Source organism: Lotus japonicus, chromosome 2 (genome assembly GCF_012489685.1).
Source record: "Lotus japonicus ecotype B-129 chromosome 2, LjGifu_v1.2".
Taxonomy (NCBI): domain Eukaryota; kingdom Viridiplantae; phylum Streptophyta; class Magnoliopsida; order Fabales; family Fabaceae; genus Lotus; species Lotus japonicus.
Genome location: NC_080042.1, coordinates 89,273,451 through 89,296,520, shown reverse-complemented (window position 1 = coordinate 89,296,520; position 23,070 = coordinate 89,273,451). Strand labels below are relative to the sequence as shown.

Sequence of the window (23,070 nt, the reverse complement as noted above, 5' to 3'; positions counted from 1 at the left end):
TTAAATTAGTTAAAAATATATGTAGACTTCCACAAGAATACAATATAGCTTAGCTTACTCATCTCTCTCTCCCGCAGACGCACCTATATGGTAGAAATACATAGAAACGTCATCATAATTGGTTACTTACGGTTATAAGCAACGAACCTTAATTTTATAATCACACAGAAAATAATGGTTTATATATAGGGTGGTCCAATTTATAAATATTTATTTATAGGTTAATAACAAATTGACATTTTTTTTTCCAAATCCTTTAATACAAGTAGGATTAGTTTTAGAATACGTAAACCTATAAGGTTTAATTTGTCTTATATGAGATGCAAGTAGCAAGAAGCTATGTGCAATTACTCAAAAACTCAAATTTAAGAGGGAAAACAAAGCACTTTGCTTTTCTTGAGGAGAATAGTCAAATTTGTCTATATAACTGTTAATGTAATCGTCCGATAAGTTAATCTTTAAAAAAAGAGCACTTACATGAATAAGTGAATTGTCATTCAAATATTCTTCTCCAATCAGTTAAAACTTTAGCCAAAACTGACAATTTATGCAAGACCAGAGAGAGTATTTATTTATTTTTCTAAAAACTAACTTATCTAAAGCTTCCATTTTCAAGAATGAATTTAGTGATTCACTACACTCTTTTCATTTTCCAACTACTGCTAACCGGAAAGACAATTGACACCTCAACTTTCTTCCCGTCTTTGCTGTACGTGCTACTCTCCCAACCGTCGCGTTTTGTGATGTCACGTGATTCCTATACTCCCCCTCACACGTACGCTTGCTCATCACTTTTCATCATTTGCCAAAACCTAATTATCCCCTAATAATAACCTTCACTCACGTGCCAAAGTCGGCTACGCACGTGTCTTTAATTTATGCATGTTAGTCGGTTAAGCATTCATTTTGTCCTGCCTTCTACTTTTTAAAGTTTGATTACTTTTATATGGTATAAGCAATTTTAATGTTCACGTTGAGATGCAAGTGCCGCACTACTTTGGGAAAGTTAGAAGGAACAATAGCCACCCCTTTGCCTCACCCCTTAATTAATTTACCTTTTTGTTTACATCCCTTTGTCAATTTGTCATTGGTATTAACGAATTTCTTCTAATAAACTCATGAAATTGATTTACATTACATTCAACTCATGATATTTCTTTCTAAACGCGCTAAATATCTGAGAATTTGATTTAAACAAGAATCACCCTTCACCATCTCAACTCCAATTCGAATTAAGCATAACAGAAGCCAGATATGATTATTTTTTCTGATGGTAGGTTCAAATATCATGCAATTAATATTGCAATGCATTCGGTGCAGCTGTCATTACCATGCATGTTCACTTGTTTAAATCTTAATGTAGCCACTTAGGTATGAAATATATGTACGTGGGACCAAAAGCGGATTTCTGTTCATCAATTAATTATTCTGATGTACAGCGCTGTGTCTTTGAATTTCACAGCATGCAGCATATCTTTTGTTTATGGATGACGAGTGTATGTTTGTGAGTGATACTAATTATAACAGATATTGGAGCACATCATGCGCGCACAGTAAACATCAACGATACTATAATGTGATATGCAATGGAGAAGTTATAATTTGATCGTACGTAGCTTCTATGACATATTTACTTCTCCATTAAATAGGAGTATGTAATGAAATCTTTTAGGCTTTGTTTTGGAGTTTAATTTACATGGGAGGGGACGAGACTTTGAGGGAAGAGAAGAACCGGGGAAGAGGGTAAGCTAAGTCATTAACTTAATTGAAGTTCTAAATTCCTCTAAATTCCCTTGTTGAGAAATCTTACATTCATTAGAAAGATAACTGAGATAGTTCTTACAAATAGAAAAAACAATCCTCAACTTTTGAACTATCTTTTTTGCTTGAGTTAAATCTCCTAAAATCTAATACGCATAATTTGATAAAATTACTCCACAAATTCTCACTTTTTAAAATCTCTCAAATAAGAGAAAATTTATTTAATTACAGTATTAATTTAGTTGTTATTGTCTAATGAAAAGCCAACCAATCACTTTCTTAATTTTTTATTGTGGTATTTTTTTCATTTTCTTTTTCTAAATTTATGTGTCATCTAGTGATTGAACAATAAAAAAACAGGTACGCATGGAACTGTATCTAAGTTTGCATGCCCATTTTAAAGAGGTCAAAAATTGTATGGTGTATTATATTTATGTAAGTCTTTTACAATTCGATCTATTTTAATTCTCTAAATTAGGGGTTTTATAAAGGAATTTGAAACTTTCAAACAAAGAAATTAAATGACTGACCACCATATGCCATTCACTCTCCTTCCTCACAGAGTCTTCCCTCCCCTTATCTAAAAGCTCACAAACACACCCTAAGAGCAACCTCCAATGGGAGTATGTAATGTCAAATACATACTCCCACCAATATCTATTACCATTGGAGCATATTTTTAATTCCAACATGGCTAGTCGTGAAAAATGTGTTTGTATTTATTATTGCTTAATGTAAAAGGTTTAGTGTAACAAACAAAAATGTAAAAAGTTTAAATAAAACTTGCAATTAATAAAATAAGTTTTTTATATAAACTTTTTAGAGTTATTGGGTTGGAGTAAAAATTAATAAAATGATGTACTCATGGGAGTTGTAAAAAGTAAAATGTAAATACTTTAATGAATATCATGGTTAAATATACTCTGAAGTTTCTCATTAACTCAGGCTCACTAAGAGGAAATACCGAAATACACTAAAAAACATGCACATGGATGATTTTTGAAAATGTAAGTAATTAATGAATCGAAATAAGATTAGTACATTCCTTAGTCCTTACTCCCTCCGTTCCTGATCTTTTGTTGTTTAAGATTATGCGCATTGTTTAAGAGTGCAATTATTGATATATTTGCTGACATAAACGCCCCTATTTAATGTTGAGTTAGAGTGAAGAGAGAGAATGATAGTTATTGGTTAAAAAATTTGTTATGGTTTTGATTGGTGAAAATAAGTGGTGATAGGTGAGAGATATAATATTAAATGAGGGTAAACATGGAATAAATTGAGAAAAAATGCATTGGATTTGTAAAACAACAAAAGTTTTGGAATTTAGGCCAAAAGTTAAAACAACAAAAGATTAGGAACGGAGGGAGTAATTAACAATGTGAATATATAAAAGCACTCACATTGTAGTAGGTGTCTTTAAACGCCACAAAAGTGAAAATATGTTTTTCTTTTTAAATTATCTACATTTACGCGGGCTAAAAATGGCCACCAAAAGAGCAGTATTTTTTAATTGAGTATTCTTGTTACGGTACACCAATCGATGCTGCTGTTAACGAATGTAGCTCAAAATACCTTTGTCAAGTACCTTATAGTAGTTGTCGGGACCTCAAAATATCACTACCTATACATACACACCCCACCTTCTTGATGTCTAACAAGAGATGCAACGTATTTTTCCCTCTTTAATTTGTGCCCACACTTGGAGTTTAGTTGCACTTTATCTATCTTTATGCATGTTTTCACCAGTGTACTAATTTGTTCCACAAATTGTTTGCTATCGCATGATAAGAACCACACTAGAAACTTAAGCATATTAAGATCAATTTCTTTTTCCTCAGAATAAATTCTCACCGTAGAAATCTTATCTATTTTGTACATTGGTTGTATATTGAGTCGTGTAATGCAAAACTATACATTTTTCCTTCAAATCTCATGAGATTTGCCCTTGGTTTAACCAGCTTTCATAGATCCTCATGTTGGGAGCAATAATAGAAAGGAGAGAAGAGAGAAAGAAAAATCACACAGGAGTTTTTAACGTGGTTCGGAACACAATGTGTGTACCTACGTCCACGACTACACTAGGTAGTAATATTTCTTTTTGGTGTATATAATGCTTACAATGAGGTGCTTATATATAGTAGGAGTAAGTCAACCTCCTCCTTATTCTAAGCGATGTGGGACTTACAAATAAACTACATAAGCGATGTGAGACTACATAACATAACAATTCTCCCACTTGGAGTCTAATTGTAGTAACTTCTTGTAAGCAATAAGCTAATCTGCTCTCGACCTAGTGTAGCGCCTTCGTCTTCAATTATCCTCGAAGGCCAGCTGAGGCAATGCAAAGCCTCAGCTTATCAGCTGTAACAGTCTTGGTCAACATATCAGCTGGATTCTCTGACCCTAAGATCTTCAACAGAGATAATTCTTCATCATTGATAAGTTCTCTGATGAAGTGATACTTCATCTGTATGTGCTTGCATCTGGAGTGAAAGACAGGATTTTTTGCAAGGCAAATAGCACTTTGACTGTCACTAAACAATGGAGGAACATCTTGTTCTTTTCCCAATTCTTTGAGAAAATTCTTCAGCCATATCATCTCCTTGGCTGCTTCTGAAATGACAACATATTCTGATTCAGTGGTTGAGAGAGCAACTCTATTTTGAAGTTTAGACTTCCAACTCACAACAGTTCCTCCTAAGGTGAAAATATAACCTGTGGTGCTTTTTCCACCATCTGAGTCTCCTCCTAGATCTGCATCAGAAAACCCCTGTAAAGTGAGATCATTTCTTCTAAAACATAGACACATTCTTGAAGAACCCTTCAGATATCTCAGTATCCACTTTACACCTTCCCAATGCTCCTTCCCAGGATTTGACATGAATCTGCTGACAACTCCCACTGCATGTGCTATATCAGGTCTTGTACAAACCATAGCATACATCAAGCTCCCTACTGCAGATGCATAAGGAACTGTTGACATGTAACTTTCTTCTTCACCTGTTTGTGGGGACTGCTTCTTTGAAAACTTTAAGTGATTTCCCAAAGGGGTGCTTCTGGTATTGGCATCTCAAACTTTGAATCTGTCCAGTAATTTTTCAACATATTTCTCTTGGGACAACTTCAGAACACCTTTTGATCTATTTCTGGAAATCCTCATACCAAGGATTTGTTTGGCTGGACCAAGATCCTTCATCTCAAAGTTTTCTGACATCTGTTGCTTCAACCTGTCAATTTCAGTCATATTTGATCCTGCTATCAACATGTCATCAACATACAAAGCAAGAATAATATAACTATCAGCAAATTTCTTAACATAGCAACAATGATCCATGTCACATCTATTAAAACCTGAGTTGCTCATAAACTCATTAAACTTCTTGTACCACTGTCTCGGTGCCTGTTTCAGACCGTACAAGCTTTTGTGAAGCTTGCATACAAGATTCTTCGTGCCTGGAACTTCAAAACCTTCAGGTTGTGTCATATAAATCTCTTCTTCCAAATCACCATGTAGGAATGCAGTTTTAACATCTAACTGTTCCAAGTGAAGATTCTCTGCAGCTACAATACTCAGGATAACTCTTATAGTGGTTATTTTGACAACTGGAGAAAAAATCTCTGTGAAGTCAATTCCTTGCTTCTGCTGAAACCCTTTCACTACAAGTCTTGCCTTGTACCTTCTGCTGCCATCAGATTCTTCTTTCAGTCTATAGACCCATCTGTTTTGTAGAGCTTTCTTTCCTTCTGGTAACTTGGTTAGAGACCATGTTCCATTCTTCTGAAGGGACGTCATCTCGTCTTTCATTGCTAGCTCCCACTTGATAGAGTCATTCCCCTGCATGGCTTCACCAAAACATTCTGGCTCTCCAGCATCAGTTAACAACAAATAATTCAACGAAGGAGAATACCTTTGTGGTGCTTTCGGCGTTCTTGTAGATCTTCTCACTTGAGTTATAGGAGTTTCAATTACTGTTGTTGGCTCTTGTTCTAGCTCAACTTCTACCCCATCATCCTCGTTCTCGGGATTAATCTGGTTTCTTTTGGCTACATCACTTTCTGAAATTTCTTCCAATGCCACTCTTTCAGAAAGTTCCAACTGTTTACTTGAACTCATAGATTCTGCAGAAGACCTGTCTTTATAAAGCACACTTTCATTAAAAGTGACATTTCTGCTTCTAATGATTTTCCTGTTTTGTTCATCCCAAAACCTGTAGTCATACATATCAGACCCATAACCAATAAAAAAACATTTTATGGCCTTGGGGTCCAATTTGTCTCTCCTATCGGAGTCTATAAGAACATAAGAGACACAACCGAAGACTTTCAAATGTGAAAGACTTACCTCCTTTCCAGACCATACCTCTTCAGGCAACTGATAATCCAAAGGAACAGATGGTCCCCGATTTATCAGGTAAGCTGCTGTATTAATGGCATCTGGCAAAACATTTTTGGCAACCCGGACTGGATTCGCATACATCTAGCCCTTTCGTTCAAGGTCCTGTTCATTCTTTCCGCGACACCATTTTGCTCAGGTGTACCTGGTATTGTCTTGATCATTCTGATCCCATTTTCTGAACAAAACTTTTTGAACTCCTGGCTGTCATACTCCCCGCCATTATCAGATTTCAGACTCTTAATCTTCAAGCCTGTCTGATTTTCAACTTCTGTTTTCCACCTTTTAAACACAGAAAACACATCAGATTTACTTTTGAGAAAATAAACCCATACCTTTCTTGTTGAGTCGTTTATGAAGGTGACATAATAGCGTGAGCCTCCAAGAGATTTCACTGGGGCTGGACCCCACACATCTGTATGCACCAGTTCGAGCTTTTCTGATTTTGATTTCCTGCCTGCTTTTGAGAAGCTAACCTTTCTCTGTTTCCCCAAAATGCAATGCTCACAAACACCAAGATCAACATGCTTCAAATTTGACACCTTACCCTTTGATGCCATGATCTTCATTCCTTTTTCACTCATGTGTCCAAGTCTTTGATGCCATATAGATGAACTATTGACAGCTTCAGTTACTGCTATCATGTCCTCCTCTGCAACCATATAAAGGGAGCCTCGTTTCTTTCCTCGAGCTACAACCAGATTGCCTTTCGTCACCTTCCAAGCTCCACCCCCAAAAGTGGTGTGATAACTCTCATCATCCAACTGGCCTATAGAGATCAAATTTCTCTTTATTCCAGGGACATGTCTGACATTATGCAATGTCCAGAGAGTTCCATTAGAGGATCTGATATCAATATCACCTCTTCCCACAATATCAAGTGGTTTTCCATCTGCAAGATAAACCTTTCCAAACTTTCCACATATATAGTTAGATAATAATTCTTTTGAAGGAATAGTATGAAAAGATGCACCTGAATCAATAACCCATGAATCAACAGGACTATCCAAGCTGCAAATTAATGCGTCTGCTACTTCCTCAGTTGCTGCATTAGCAGATTCATCATCATCTTGCCTCTTTTGGTAATTTTTCTTCTTCCTTGGGGCTTTGCATTGATTGGTGAAGTGACCTTTTCTGTCACAATTCCAGCAAGTGATGTCATTCCTGACTCTTGTCTGACTTCTGCCTCTTGATTTTGATCTGCCTCGGCCTTGGCTTTGATTGTGACTCTTCTGGCTACCTCTTCCTCTACTTTCAGTATTCAATGCTGAACCGGAAGTGTTTGAAGACTCTCCTGAATCTTTCCTGCGAATATCTTCGCTTAAGATCAGGTCTCTGATGTCATCAAACTTCAGCTTGTTATCCCTTGCGGAGTTACTAACCGCAGTGACAGTTGCAGCCCAACTATCCGGTAAGGATTGTAACAGACTCAAGGCCATCAATTCGTCGTCAAAGGTAATCTTCACTGACGATAGCTGCGAAATAATTGTATTAAAGCTATTAATGTGTTCAGTTACAGAGTTACCTTCTCCCATTCTGAGATTGAATAGACGTCGTATCAGATGTACTTTATTGGCGGCAGATGGCTTCTCGTACATATTTGATAATGCCTTCATCAGATCTGCAGTAGTCTTCTCATTCACAATGTTGAAGGCAACATTTTTGGATAACGTCAATCTGATCACACCAAGGGCCTGTCGATCTAACAGATCCCAGTCTTCCTGCTTCATGTCGTTTGGCTTCTTCCCTGTCAAGGGTTGATACAACTTCTTTTGGTACAGACAGTCCTCCATCTGCTTCTTCCAAAACCCGAAGTCTCTGCCATCGAACCTCTCGATCTTCACCTTCCCTTCTTCTAGCGCCATTGCTCCCACTTCTTCCTCTAAACTGAGGATCTATCCCACGAACCTAAAGCTCTGATACCAGTTGTTGGGAGCAATAATAGAAAGGATAGAAGAGAGAAAGAAAAATCACACAGGAGTTTTTAACGTGGTTCGGAACACAATGTGTGTACCTACGTCCACGGCTACACTAGGTAGTAATATTTCTTTTTGGTGTATATAATGCTTACAATGAGGTGCTTATATATAGTAGGAGTAAGTCAACCTCCTCCTTATTCTAAGCGATGTGGGACTTACAAATAGACTACATAAGCGATGTGGGACTATAAATAGACTACATAACATAACACCTCATCACCACTGATATTCATTATTCAATTCCATTAGCAACACTCTCTGCCTCCCCTGAAGCATAACTCCACCAATTACCCTGCCAAGTACAAAAAAACAGTTCTAGTTTTAGGTGCAGCAAACTGTGGGTTGTAATAGAATATTGAATACCGAGAAGCAACATAAACATAGAATTGGTGCATGAATTTAATCAGCAACAACAGTGATAATGTTGTTTGAGACTTTATAAGGGTAAGCTAGCTAATGTGGCACCTGTCGTGCCACTATTCTTAAATTACCATGGGCTGGGGTGTACTTGTTCGGATTGTTTCTGATGTTGATTTTGATGGTATCTGCTTAGATATCTTTAGTATATTTTAAGAGGAGCAAGAGTAACTTACACTCTAGCTGCACCGAAAAGTTTAATTCTAGATTCTAAAATGACTCTTTAGCTTGTTTTCAAGTCATGTTGAGTTGTTGACTAAATATATGAACAACATAACAACTTAATAGCTATTACATGCGATTCTTTTGAAATTTTACGCATGTCCATGCGCCATTTTTGCTTCCGGGATCAATTGAAAAATTGTCCTCAAGCCCAAGGTTCAAAGCCACAAGTAGAGTAGATGCTGTTTAATCCAAGGATTAAAAGTTGCTATAGGAAACAAAAATTGGTAGTTATTCTTCCACTAGCTACCCCTATAATTTTGTCACATTAGTATATCTTTTTTTTGCACTTTTTACAATGTTCCTTAATAACATATCATTACTGTTAATGAAATTTAGTTTATATAGGTTGGTTGGTAATTTAAGTGTGATATCTGAAGTCTCACCTTGGTTAAAAATGGGTAAAATGAAGAAGATAATATAAGAATCATGATCCATAAATCTAATGTCTTAAGGTTTTATGTAAAGATACGGTGTCCAATTCACTTGGTGTACTACAAGAAAATGAGTTATAAACTCATGTTGATTTGATGTCGGTGTCAGTGTTGATGTTAAAAGGTTTGAGCTAAGTCATAGAGTTTGTCACTCGGTCGTTAATTACTACTATTTAGTGTCAGTTTAGACGACTCTAAGTTAATGCAACTTACTTGGGACTTTAGCAAACACAAATTCTTAAACATTATCATTATTTGTATATGCTAACTTTAATTAGAGCTGACCTAGGGCCAACACTATACATGTACAACATAGAAATCAAAAAATTTTCATCAATCAGGTTGACGCTAATAATAGTTGTTTAGATTAACGATTCTCCAATCCTAACCCTTGTTTCCATTTTTTTTTTTTTTGAGGTGGATTATTTTGGCATTGAGATATATTATATGTGTTTTCTACTTTAATTTTCATTAAGTACCATATATGCATTGTCAGTTAAGGGTGGCTGATAAGTGCCAATTTTACATAGTTTTTCATTGTTATTAAGGCACTTATCTATATGATTTATGGAAATTATCTTGCAAATTGACCCCATTTTGATTAGAATTTATAGAAATGAGAGTTTTGATTTAGAAGATGTTTTATATATGATTCCAATCTCAATTGTTGGTGTAGGAAGGTGACTAGGAAGAAATACAAGAGTTGATAGAGAAGTGGATAGTTTTGAAGGCTTCTGTCAAAAAGGCGCTCAGCACCCTTGAAGAGCGCTCAGCACCATTGCCACAGAAGAGGAAAATGGAAGTTCTGTCAAAAGGGCGCCCAGCACACTTTAAAGGCGCTCAGCACCTTTTCAATAGATAGGGTAATCTGTGCAAAATGCGTTCAGCACATGAAAAGTGCGCTCAGCATGATTAGGACGGTGGCAAAACCCATCAGTGAAGGAATCAGGGTGTTGAGCGCCCAGAAAACATGCTCAGCACCCTGTACACGGATTTTATATAAAAAGACCAAAATCCCATCAGAAAGAGGAACTTCTTGGATCATAACTGAAACCCACCATTTAGGGAAAGAGAGAACTCGAAGGAGAGCATCAAGGGAGGTATAGGAGACTTGGGAGAAGGCTTTGGAGCCGATTTCATCACCGGGGAACCGTCACGTATTCGGTTTTTCATCGTTCTTCTTCTCTTTTATGATTGTAAAGCTATCCATGGAAATGGATAGCTAATTTCTCATTTGTTGGGATTAGAACTAGTTTTTTTGATGCTCATGTAATCTATTTGATTTCCTTTCATGCAAATTTCATGTTTCTATGATAAAGAATCAATGGTTTTCTCTTTTGCTTCATGCTACATCTTAGGTTTGATCCCCTTGGGTATTTTGATTGATTCAAACTTGTGTAGGGAACTCACACGTTCTTGAGTCTGAACTAGAGTTAATCATATGTTTCTTTTCCATGATTCAATGATTTTTACCTTGTGCTTCATGCTTGTTTTGGATTGATCACCTAGAACATGAATTTAGATTTAATAGGATGGTGGGAACTAACTATTTAAATCTGAATTAGGTAAAAGCATCTAATGATTCTAAGGTCTAGGGATAGGGTTAGATCATTAGTCTATTCAAACATCTATGCTTAATGCTACTCACTATTGTTAATCGATCAAGGGATTGAAAGTTAATATAGGGAGTTGATAATCTTCTACACCGGGGGACTGGGTAGTAAGATAAGAAATGGTGGGAGGAATCAATTGCATAGAACGATATTTGTATGTGAATCAATAGAAATCATAGAGGTCGAACAACGAAACTCTAATCCCAGCAAAACTATCTACCTTGGTGAATCCAACTACTTTACCTGCTTTCTTTATATTTTCATGTTCTTAAACAAACCCCTAATATCTCTGTTAACCATCATTTGAGTCTGTTAGCTATTGAACGACATAAGTATTACATCTCCTTGTGGATACGACAAAACCCTTTACTATACTACAATTGAGTCTTGAGAGATTCAAACGTAGAGTGGTAAAAAAATCTTTCATCAAAATGGCGCTGTTGCCGGGGAGGTGTGTCATTACTTATTGCATTGCAATAGTTTTCATTCTTGAATGATTGTGAATATAGTGTATAGTTTTTGTTTTCAGTTAATTTTTCTTGTTGCTACTAATCTCTTGTGTTAGTTAGCTAGTTCAAGAGGAGAAGGGACAAGAAGCTTTTGAATCACTACCTTCTCAAAATGTATCAACCGTCTCAAACATACTATCCCTCCGAAGAGGACAGGATTTCTAAGCTTGAGGATACTTTGGTGCTATTCATGCAATTGTCAATGATTAATCAAAGGAATACTGAGGCTTCCATCAAGAACTTGGAGGATCAATTGGGAAAGCTAGCTAATATGGTTGCTGAACATGGAAGAGCAATGGTTGAAGCACAAGTGGAAGAAAGTGAGGAAGAAGAAGAAAAATCAAAAAAAGAAGAAAGAGATCCAACCCTTCACCATTTACCGATTCCTTCAAGCCCTCCACAGGTAAAACATGATGAGGATGAGGTAAGCGTTGAAGATTTTGATAGCATATCACATCACCAATGCAATGATGAAATTTTTAATGTTGAGCATATTGACACTGCATTTGGTGATAGGTTTGATGAACAAGTTCCATCAAATTCTTCAAAGAACTTTAAATTTGCATTCATTCATATGCATGTAAATACCTTGGCATGTGAGTTGAATATAGGTGAATTGGGTTTGATTGAGAAAAGAAAGAAAAAGAATGAGTTTCTGATGGCTTGGAAAACCTTTGTTAGAAAACTATATGAAATCCAAGTCAAAAGGCCTAAAAAAAGGAAGGGGTTATACTATAACCCTTGTTTGTGGTCACCGTGATAGTGCTTGCGTCAAGCTAATGACGTTAAACAAGCGCTTCTTGGGAGGCAACCCAGTGTTTTTATTGCTTTTGTTATATTTATGTTTTTATGTGTTTTAGTAAGTGGTAATGTCATTTTCTGAAGCTTTGATTCATTGTGTGCTTTAACGTGCTTCACAAGTTTTGATAGATATATTGAGTGTGTACATAAGCTTTGGAAGCAATGAAAATGATAAACTTTGAATTTGAGGAGGTGACTTGTGAAAATGCATGAAATTTGAATGGAATTTAGATCATGTGAAATTTTTGTTCAAAATTTGAGTTTGGGGGTTGCTACAGGTTCAACTAAGTGTTTATCATGCATATGGATTGATGACATGCAAGGTTTGTATCAATTGTGAAATCTAAGGTATGTGGTTGTGTGGTCTTAAGTGAAAAACAAGTCCCACTATGGTATTTTCTTCATAAACTGTGCAAAGTTTCTTCCTATTGCTTGTGAACCATCTCATAATGTGTTTTGAATATCGTTTTTCAAGTTTTAGGATAAGTTTTTAGTGAACTTCTTGATGGTGTGATGGAATTGCAAAAATGAAGGTCTATTTGTGCTTGTCATGTCCATGGAGTGAGTTATGATGCCATGCGCTTCAATTGTGTATCTAAAAGCTCTCAACAAGTTTTAAATAATGTTAATATATGGTTTTGAGGCCTAGCATGAAGGAAATGTAAGAAGTTCAAAATATAAGGTATTGAGTTGTGAAATAAGTGAAATTTGACCCTAAATGGAGCTTAGAGTGACTTTTGTGCAAAATGTGCTTCAATTTCTAATCTTAAGTTATGCACAAGTTTCATAGGGTATATAAATGTGTTTGAACCAAATGACATGTGTTAAAATTGTTTAAATCAAAATTTGGCCTATTGAGTTGTGGAAATGCATGAAACTTGACTTTGAAGCTTGGATTGTAAATCACTGATGAATTGAGCTTGAGTGTTGATTTTTAAGGCTTAGACATGTTTCATATGATGAATGGATGTGAAAGAATCAATTGGCATGCTCTGAAAATTCAAAACTCAAAATTTGACCTACCCACTTGTGATTTAAGAGAGTTTTGAGTTCTTGTGAAAATTGTCAATTTGATCTTTTGATTTTGGATTTGTGATTGAAAATTTAGTTTGAAAAAGATTTGAGCAAGTTTAAATGAGTGTTTAGAGTGTATTAGTGAAGGTGAGGAGTGAAAACTTAGTCTAGAACAAGCATTGGATATAGCACTTGTGAAAAACCAGAGTTTTCAACTGCAACACCATTATGCAGGTCTTATTTCTGTCCAAAACACGCTTAGTGTGTTATTTGGGGTGCTTAGCGCCCTGAATTTTGCAAAGCATAATGAATTCACTGCCATTTTAGCGCTCAGCGCTAGGTTTGGGCGCTCAGCGCCACCCCTGGAACAACAATACATGCTTTACTTCAAATGTACATAACTTCTTCATTTCTTATCGGATTTAAGCAAATGACCACTCTTTGGAAAGATCTTGAAGTCTATTTTCATATGGACTTGAGTTTTTACTATTATAACACTTTTATTTTCTCATTTCTCTCTTGTATTCTAACATGTTTCAAGTGATTGTAAGGCAGATTAACAAGAAAATCATACAGTTTGGCCTGAGGACAGTCCATTTCTCAAGGAGGGAGTGAGACATCAAGGATTTGATTAGTGATCTTGGATTCAAAGCATTCACATCATGAGGGAGTCCACTTTACCTTGTTTCTAGTTTATTTTTAATAGTATAGTTTTATATATAGCACTTGTGTCCTAGATTTCATGTTTCTCTGACTGTTATCAATACTAGCATGACTGTTGTGAGAATTGCTTGATATATGATATAAAAATGAATGTTTTCATGATAGAAGTTGTGTTTGCACTCATTGATGCCATGACTAGATATGATTGCATTATTCTCTTGGAATTCTTGAAGCATAACAAGAAAATTACTTGAAAATCAGGGTTATTTGAAACTTTTTAGCCTGTGAGGGAGTGTTCCTATACACTATGAGTTGAGAGAGCATCACTTCTTTGCATGGTTGATTTTGTTTGAGTCTCTGATATCATTGGCTGCATGGAATTGATAGGAAAGGATCAAGGCATATTTTGTTATGTATATATAGCTACTTAGCTAAATAGCCTTCCTATTTCAATAGAAGTCCATTTGTTACCCCTTTGAGCCTGAATGTTGAATGTTTTGTGTATTGTTCTTCACTATAACCCTATCCCTAAAAGAAAAACAACGAATTTCCTAAGCTCGATAGGCTAAGAGAGCATTCACTAGTGTGAGTTGTATGCAAGTTGGGGGGAGAAGGCTCTTGAGCTGAATTTTTTGTGCAATTTCAGATTCAATGTATTTGTAAATATTTTCAAATGTGAGTATGCTTGAAAAGAAAGAAAAAAGGGCAAAAATAGAAAGAAAGAAAAAAAGAAAAAAAGAAAAAAAATGCAACAAGAACAAAAAGAGAATAAAGAAGAGATTGATGAGAAAACAAAGGGTTGAGTTGAATTGAACATGGTGAATGGGAGTTGGTTTAAAGCAAGTTGAGGGGAGTGAATATCATGAATGTAAAGTGTGATTTCTCTCTTGCCTTGTTGAGTTTCTTTGCATATCCTGAAAAACAAAACTCTTTGAAGCCTAGCCTTATTAGAACCCTGTAAAGACCTTAGTGATCCTTGATTTCACATGTAGTTTTGATGATTAAGGAGACAAGTAACAATCTTGACTTATGTGATTCAGTGATGTACATGAGCGAAACACAGACCTTGCCTGATTTACATGCGATATCCTGACTCGATTGAGTGGTTCCCTGATCAAGAGTAATTGACTGCATGTCTATTGAGTTTCAGGTTGCATAAGTAGTTGTATTAATGTCATGCATTCTCTTGTGGGCATCATGTTTCTGTTTTGGATCATTGATTCAATCTTTGTGAGATCTTGCAAATTGAGCTTTGAAAAAGTTTAAGTCATGCTTGTTTGATTTAAGTCATTACCTTTTGTTTGAGGACAAACAAAGTGCTAAGTTGGGGGGAGTAGTGGCCTGACATAGCGAAGCGTGGCATTGGACAACATCGAGGGTGGTGTGGTAGTAAAGGTGTTGGGGAAGGCAATGGAGGCATTGAGGGCGGGTCACGTCTAGGGTGACGACAACTTGAAGAGAATGAGGGTATGAGAGGAGAGAGATCTTAATGAACAATCAAGCACATAAACGCTAACCCGTGGAGCCTAATGCTTTGTTTGGTTGGAGGGAGGGAAATGGTAAAGAAAAGAAAACACGGAAATCGAGAATAGAGACATAGTGTGAAAGATAGGCTGAATTTAGAGAAAAATATATCAAATGATAAAATCAAAGAAATCAGATCATACGATATTTCCTTCGAAATCGATCGAATTCAATTTGCAAATAGCCCTAGCAATGGTCACATAAGATGGAGTAGTAAACTTTTGAGAGTGAGTAATTAAATTGAAAATTGGTGACCGGCGCGCGGCAGTCAATTTGTGGCGCCTTTTCACAAAAGAAAAGTTGAAATCATTCATCTCTCACTCTCTGATGGGGGTTGCTCTTCCTGTTTCCATCAATTCAACTTCACCACCCTTACTCATGTTCGAAGCTTCGATCTCCACCCTTACTCTGCATCTTGTTCGTGAGCTTCGAGCTGATCGATGACCAAGAGTCTTCTTCTTCATCCGATTCAGAAAACGTATGTGATTGCCTTTCTTCTCTGATTTTCTATTCAATTGTGTTCTGAATCGATGCTTTGTTCTTCGCTCTTCAGTGACTAGCTGGTTTATTGTGTGTCTAGCTGATTGGCATTGGTAAAATTCCTTAGATTTTAATTGAACTTCAAATTTGTAGATAAAACGTCCAAGTTGAAACGGTTCAATCATGTAATCGCTTTTGTTATTTTAGTGGAATTTTTATGAATGTCCTCTGTTCTTATGATTAGTTTATTTATGAGAAGAAAAACTAATTACTAATATGCTGAGACAAACAATGAGAAAAACTGAGGTGCTTTTCTCTCAGTTTGGAGTAATTGAGGTCATGAAATGTTGACAACTAAGAAACTGGAATTTTGGCTGAAGCAGGGTTTTGGATTCATGAAGTAGTTGTGAATATTTTCTGTAATGATAGCATCATGTAAAACTGAATCAATCCCTGCATACACACTACAGGTCTGGGAAGGTCAATCAACAGTTCCCTTATTTGCTTCAACTTGGGATTCATGTACTAACATTATATTGTTTTACTTGGCTATGATAACAGTCACTGCTCATAGTTTTTTTGTCTGATACCGTTAGTTGATTCAATGTGAGCTAATAGTTTTCTGTCTATTCATCTGCTAGAGCTATGATGCGAAGTCTCTAAATATATACCCAGATCTTCAACCTAATCCATTGCAACTCTTGGAGAACCTGGAGCAGCTTACAGTCCTTGATAATGGCAATAAGATGAAGGTACCTTGAATTTTTGTATATAAGTCGGTAAGTCCTTATTCATTTAGTTGCAAGCTTTTTACTTGATTATTTTAAATTGAACTTACATATGTCCCTAAGTATGAGGTCTGGTTGCCAACTTGACATTAGATGTGAAATGTCCAAAACCATTTTATCTGCATGTTCTCTGATATTCAAAAAATGCTTTGTAGCTTTTAGCCACCAATGATAACTGAATAAGTTATCTGACTATTGAAATACTCCATAGTAACAGCTCAAGTCGATAAGAACTTTTCTTATTACTGTCATGTTCTTCTGCACAGCAGTAATCTTGAAATCATTCTCAAATAGAGTAGTTTGCTGATTATGGCTTCCCAAAACATGGTTGCAGTGTACTTGGAAGTGTTCTACACAACAATAGTGAAACTACTGGTTTTCTTCTATAGGAGTTTGCATAAAAATGTGGGGAAAAGTATGCTGCAGTTCCACATAAATTCTATTTAATTGGGATTGAATATTGAATTTACAAGTTTAATGTAGTTTTACTTAACTGAAAAAATTGCTATTGTTTTCTGTTTTTAAGATAATGAATATGCTTTCAAAAAAAAAGATAATGAATATGTTTTACTTTATGATTTATTATAGTTATTATTGTGTATACAACTTGATAATTTAAGTATTGGAGCAAAAAATGTGCATAATGCAAAAAAATAGTTTGTGGGGGGTTCAGAGCTCCTACAATTCTATTTGCTCAAAGCAAACTGAGGTGGTTATTCCAGCGGTTCACCAAAACCACCACTAAGGGCCCGTTTGGTGGTCAGGATAGGATATGATAGGATATGATATGTGAACATGATATCAACAGGATAGGATAAGAGCAGGATAGACTCTTATCATATCCTGTGTTTGAGGTGCACATGATAAGAACATGATATGATAAGGAAAAATGTATCAGATTTATATTTGAATAAAAAATACATTTAAAATTGATCATTCTATTAAATTTAATTTCTTTACATTTTCATGAATGAGTCTATATTTTAAAATAAATAAAATTAATTTAAATTTTATTAATTAGCCTATTTTATTGTTTTGAAGATGCCCTATATGTTAAATAAAATTATGCAGTTAACCGATTGGTTTTCACTTAGTTGTGACACGTGATAATTAACAATAAAAGTTAACTAAATTAAGAATATTATTATTTCAAAAGTACTTTATATTTGAATTATAAATTATTATATAAGTAGATAAGTAGTTTTAAATAATAGGAGATGAAAATAAAATTTAATATATTACTATTAAAAAATCAATATTTGTAATAAATGTTTTTCACTTAGTTGTGACACGTGATAAACAGTAAAATTTAACTAAATTAAAAATATTATTATTTCAAAAATACTTTATATTTAAATTATTATATAAGTAGATAAATAATTTTTAGATAATAGGATATGAAAATATTAAATTAGTCTATTATTATTAATAAATAAATATTTGTAAGTGAGTAGTCTATTTTACTATTTATGAATAATAATTTTATTTATTTTTATTTTAGTGAAATTAATATTTTTATATTTATTAATTAATATTATTATAAATTATAAATTATATAATATTAAAATAAATTAATTTGGAGTTAGGATACTGAAAGAAAATATATAACTGGTATCCTATCCTGCTCTATCCTAGCTCCCCCTCAGGATAACTTTTACACATGATTGACAGGATAGGATAGGAGACAGGATAGTGTTATCATATCCTGCTGGCGCAACAAACAACAGATAACAACAGGATATGATTATTATCCTGTCTTATCCTATCCTGTCCTGGTCACCAAACGGGCCCTAAATGTCTTGCGTAGGCATGAAACAATTCAATCTGTAGCCTTTAAAACACCTCTTTAATACTTGATAGTTGTCAACTTATAGTGTAATTTTAACTCACATAATTCTAAAGACAAAAATCCATTCACCTAATGGCTAAACAGTCTCATGCTCAATACACATTTGGCTATTGACTGGTTTTGTGGCCTGTCCATTAGGTAAGCACCTTAATTAATTATGCCAGATATTAAAAATGAAATACAGGGGGGGGGGAAAAAGTAAACTATGCTAAACAAAAGAAAAATGACAAAAGAAAAGAAAATTTAGGGAGAAAAGTAGAAAACAGTCCATGGAGGCGTGAGAAATATATACGAATGAATTGATGTACGAGGAAGCGTCAACGCCAATTGTGACTGTAATGGAGATGGAAAAAGAAGTTATGCAAAAGCAAAAGCTAGAGCCCGACAAAATAAAAATCATCACTAGTTGAAGCTTCACAGCCTCAGAAATCATAGCACCTCCCTCTATGCCTTTCCTTTTCTAGTTGCTTTCTCTTGTTCTCCATGCTTTTCTTGAGCACACTTATATTTACATGGCCTTGTTTGGAGGCGTGACCACAACACAACCTCACTATATATATTTGCAGCTTCACGCCTTCACTCAAATATTGTTCGAGTTACCACAGTTAAATTTTATATTTTCTTAAATACACACACATTCATTTGATCTAATATAGAAGTGTTCCGGTATGGAACCACAGATTAAAGGCTAACCAGTTTAGAGAGTAAACGAAAGTAACAAAGTGAATAAAAAATGCGTGAAATAATAGGCCCCTGCCGCTTGGGCGGTCATTTTTTATTTATAGCTTGGGTTTTGGTCCGGCTGGACCATGGGTTGCCCGGCCCATTTGATACATAAGTTTTAGTCAGCCCAATTACTTCGTCTCTACCAGACCACAAGCCCTCAAGACACTGAGACTTTGTGTAAGGCGAAAGTGTCTTTGATAAGCCCTCAGCTATTTACATCACATAAAATGTCAATAAAGGCGTATAAATTCAAATACTTATAAACCTTAACAAACACATAATGAACGTCATCTTTGCGTGTTGAATCAACTTGTCACATCCACTCAGCTGTCACTTCATATGCCCTTACCGTGGCAGATTTCAAAGCCATTATTGTTTTTCCTGCCATAAATACATCAAGTAGATATCCTGCATATTTTTTGGAACTTGGTGCTACAACAGTATCATGCGTTTTAAAACTCCATTAATACAATCATCAAAATGGAAGTAAATGCAATAAAGCTGTTATTGAATGTATAAGCGAAAAGTTGTATCTTTTCTCGAAACGTCAACAATTTTGAAACGATTTTGAAACGTCAAATCCCCCGGGCTAAAATACCCCCTCAGTCTACCCCTGCAACAAATCCCATCCCTTCAATATTCAAATTTCTCCTACCAACGTGTCCTTTTGATCCAATCGTCAGAACCCGTGCCTCGGGCCCACGTATGAAGGCACGCGTCCATTCGCTCACCATTTACCTCACCCTTTCATCTTCATTCCTTTGTCTATATAAATTCTAAAATTTCTACCCCACTTCCACACTTCATTCTTCCATATTCTTATTCTCCCTCTTACCATAGCTAACAAAAATTCAAACTTTTAGTCCTTCCTATTAAGTTCACTCGACGTTTACCATTTTTCACCCACATTTAGTGACACCATCTCCAGAAAGCATTCAAGTCTTCACCTTTCCCAGGTAAATCCTTCTTCCCTTTTCCTTCTGCATATTTTACTACTTTACATGAACATTGTGCATTTTCAAACCCAGAAACTTGAACTTTCTTCAACCCAGAAACTTATTATAAATCTTAAACTCTCTTCAACCCAGAAACTCATTATAAATCTCTTGCATGCTCGGTCCTACAACTTAACCCAACTCCTACCCTCATCTTACTGTTCTAAATTTTTTACTTTCAGGATTCCTTCTGAAAAAATGGCTGCCAAACGAACACGTAGGGAAACTTCGCCACTTAATGTTCAAACCACTGCAGACTCTTTATGGGTTTCTAGTAAAATCAAAAAACAGTTTTCTAAAATCAATTCCCCAAAAGCCGTCCTAGATTTAGTTACCAAATATAACTTTAGAAAAGATGGCCTAGATGCCCACCTAGATATACTTCCCTGTTCCCCTGACGAACCATGTTGCTTTGGACAACCAGACAGCCAAGGGCGAAACTTCACTTACCTCTTTGAAAACCTCTTTTCCGATTTAAAGTACGAACTCCCATTCTCTGATTTCACCTGTTCTATTCTGACCCTGCTTAATGTAGCCCCTACCCAACTTCATGGTAATGCGTGGGCTTACCTGAAAGCCTTTGAAGTCCTCTGCTTAACCTTAGGCATCACACCTACTAGCAACAAATTCTTTTATTTTTTTGAAACCTGTGGGCGCAACGTTAGGGGCGAATATGTTTCGCTCGCTACAGCTAGAGGCTTGGGGCTGTTTACCCTTTTCAAAAGTCATTACAAACATTTCAAAGGAAAGTTTTTCAAACTCCGTGAGTCTGATCGGTGTAAAGATATATTCTACTTCAATGATGGAAGCCCTCGATTCCCTTTTTATTGGACGAACCAATATGAGGTAATCATCAAAATTTCTGATGACGCATTGACTCCTGAGGAACTAGTTGATTGCCGATTTCTGTCAAACCTAGGATTAAACCTTAATGACTTTATGACCGCCCTTTCTAAAAATCAAGTGGGTGTCTACATTGGTAAGGCAACCTAACCTACATTTTCTTTTCCTGCCTCACCTTATGTTTGTTGGTATTTTAATGTTCCTCATTTGTTGCAGGCAAAATGGCTCGCCTATCAGAGGAAGACATCCTTCGTTTCCGTCGTGAACAACAAGCCGCACGAGAAAAAAGGAATCCCTCCAAGTCGATCGCTGATCAAGACACTAGCCATTCCGGCACCGAAACGGGTCGCCCAACTAAGAAGAAGAAGAAGAACGAAGATCCGGCTTCTGCCAAAAGCAAAATCATCAACCAAACTTCTTTGGAACAATTCATGGGCAAAAGCGGTGCTCTTGAGGCGAACAAAGGATGTTCATCAAGCGGTCCGCCCCCTTGCTGGAAGAATTTATTGAAGGAATTTGAAGAATTGTCCTCAACTGAAGTGACTTCACTGTGGGACTCGAAGATTGACTTCAACTCTCTCGTGGAAACGAACTTAGTGTTTGAGGCGGACCGAGAAAAGATGAGAAAGATTGGTCTGAAAGAAGCCTGTCAAGCCATGATGACTAAAGGTTTGGAGATTGCTGCCATCTCCAAAATGATCGACTTAGAATCTGCTGGATTTGACGGTCTTGCCAACGCCAAACTCATTGAAGAAAAGGAAAAAGAGATTGAAAAGATGAAGGCTACAATGAAGTTGTTGGACAAATCCAACAAAGCCAATGAGAAAAAGGCCGCTGATTTGGCATTGGAAGTTGCCAATTTAAAGAAGACTGCTGAGGAGAACAAAGCTTCCGCTCAAGCGTTAAGCGGAGAGAATGAAAAAATAAGGGCTGATCTCGCGCAACTGACTACAGTGCACAACCAAACTCTGAATGAGAATTCTAAGATGACAACGGAGATTACTGAACTAAAATGTTCCGTCTTGGATCAATTCGAAGCTGGCTTCGCCAAAGCACTGAATCAAATCTCCTTCCTCAATCCTGACCTGGCGATTAACTTGGAGGGTTCAAACCCTTATGCTCGCATCGTGAACGGTAAACTAATCAGCCCGGATAACGCGGATGAGGAAGGAAATGAAGAAGAAGAAGAAGGAGCAGAACAAGAAGAAAAGAATGAAGAGGGAAATGTCAACACCAAAGAAGGAGAAGGAGAGAACCACTAGCTGCAAGTCTTGCTCCTTTTCCTTTTAGCAAACTATGTAAAAGACCTCCGGTCTCTTTAACTTTCGTCCCTTTATTCCTTCACTTTTATGTACTGAACTTTTCCCTTAACGTAATGAATTTCCTTTCAGCACCTACATGAGTACTTCACATTGTACTTGTTTCGCCTAAAATCTAAAATTTCATAATTTCTATAATAACACTATCCCTAACTCACCCAAACAACTATCACAGAAACTAATTCTATAACCAAGCATAACTTTACTAAATCATCTAAGTTATCATATAACTTGAAAATATGCGCATAACATCACTTAGTTATTGAAATTATCATATAACTTCAAAATATAATTTAACATAAATGACATTTACTAACCTTCACCAAAATCGGTACGCCTTCATCATTTAGGTAAGTACGTTACCCTCACATTTTACTGTACATAGTAAAATACCCTTGATTGAATCTCTTTAAATGTTGTAAAGTTTAAACTTAATCAACTACTTTGGAATCATAAGGCCTTTGTGTACATAACTTAGTCAAATTTTTCATTTTTGACCTAGTTATTCATGGAAATCAAAGTCAAAATATTTGATTTCATTAGTATGCTCGCGTGGAGACTTGTGCTTAGTTTGGACAAGCTTAAATCCAATTTAAGACTGTGCTTATGAATTCGTGGTCGAATGCTCTTGTTTTAAGAGACTTACTTTTTTCTCAATTGTCTGACGTCGCCCAATTGATAGACCTTAGTTGATAAGTTTCCGCTATGGGTAAAAGGAATTAGTAAAATGACACGCC

General features: G+C 36.0%; 1 long non-coding RNA gene across 1 annotated transcript; it reads left to right on the top strand.

The window, feature by feature from the left end:
* Positions 1 to 15,633: 15,633 nt before the first annotated feature.
* On the top strand, positions 15,634 to 17,044 carry LOC130735840 (uncharacterized). The gene is made up of 3 exons (XR_009018576.1): positions 15,634 to 15,811; positions 16,455 to 16,592; positions 16,936 to 17,044. It is a non-coding gene; the product is annotated as an uncharacterized LOC130735840 (long non-coding RNA).
* Positions 17,045 to 23,070: the final 6,026 nt, after the last annotated feature.